Source organism: Seriola lalandi, unplaced genomic scaffold (assembly GCF_002814215.2).
Source record: "Seriola lalandi dorsalis isolate HSWRI2012SDOR001 ecotype SW California unplaced genomic scaffold, Sedor1 jcf7180002054936, whole genome shotgun sequence".
Taxonomy (NCBI): Eukaryota; Metazoa; Chordata; class Actinopteri; order Carangiformes; family Carangidae; genus Seriola; species Seriola lalandi.
The window spans coordinates 330,144-331,608 of record NW_019525488.1 but is presented as its reverse complement, the minus strand read 5'-3'; positions in this window follow the sequence as shown (position 1 = coordinate 331,608).

Genomic DNA, 1,465 nt, shown 5'->3' with positions numbered 1-1,465 from the left:
GACGCAGAGCTGGTTGCAAACGGCCTCCACCAGGCGGCTAACACTGGCCCAGTTTGCAGGGCCCGAGTTCAGGCCAAGAAGACAGCTGAAAGATAATCAGAGAGCAGTGTGTGTTTATATAGATCTGATATTCATTAGAGGAAACAGTGATATCTGAAGTGAATCTCACCTCTGGAGACTCTCCTTCCCAGGACAGGAGGTGTTCTTCCCCGTCGCTGCCTTGAACTGTCACCTGGGCTGCCTCTCCTGGTCTCTGGGAGGGAAGACAACCCGCTATTTCTACCCTAACATGCTGATGTTAATTGGAGATGTGTATAAGAGACAGCTTTTCATACAGTTCAAAGAGCTTCACCCACTGATGAGCTGAGGAGAAAAAGGACAAACAAATAAGAAAACCATTAGATTTAACAAGCTATAAAACAGCAGCAAGCAAACAAAAAACAGAAGAAAATAGATAATAAAATACAATAAAATACAATTTACAACAGATACAATAAAATATGTGAATAAAATAAAGCGAATAATGATTAAAAACTATATTTAAAGGTTGTAGTGATACTTTAAAAGTGTATTTAATAAAGTTAAAGTAAACATTTATATTACACGCAGTTAGAGTCACTTCCGGCTGCATGTCATTAACAGTAATACAGGCCTATATATAAATATAAATATATATATATATAAATGATGTGGCCTCGTTCTGTCAGGATCTGCCCGGTGACACATTATGAAAAGCAGCAGCGGGTCATGATCATAAATAAATCCCGCCTTTCACACCTCCGCCTGGCGGGAGACACACGAGCTGTTTACAAACACACTTTTATGAGGGAGACGTCAGGGGAGTGTAACTTCAACCGGGAAAACTTTAATTGGTCTCTCTCACACACACACACACACACACACACACACACACACACACACACACACACACACACCCCTCCCAGCTCTGGCCCCGCCCACACGGAGCAGGGCTCGTTAAAAGGCGGGAGCGTTGGGGCGGCGGGGTTAGTTCAGGAGCTGCAGGACTGTTGATCACCGCGGGACTTTCACACTGAGGGACGTAAAGATTCAAATCGACATTTTAAGGCTGAACTTTCAGGACGCTGCTGGATAATCTCAAACCTGGAATCATGAAGTCTCCAAAGCTTAAAGCTCAAGGTGAGACTTTATCCTGTTTACCTGTATTTTTTAATTAGTGATCATAATAATTAAGACATAATAAGAGAGATTCAAACTCCAATAACATATAAATATAATAATATGATTATAATAGACACTCGCATTAATATAAACATGTATTTACATCGTTGTTCTCCTGCAGCGAAGTTCGTCAACGAGGATCTGACCGACGTGCTGTGCGAGTTCGACGCGGTGATCGAAGACTTCACGTCGCCGGTGGAGAAGCGACACTTCAGGTACGACGAGCACCTGAAGACCGTGAAGAGGAGGAGCAGCGCGAGCGTCA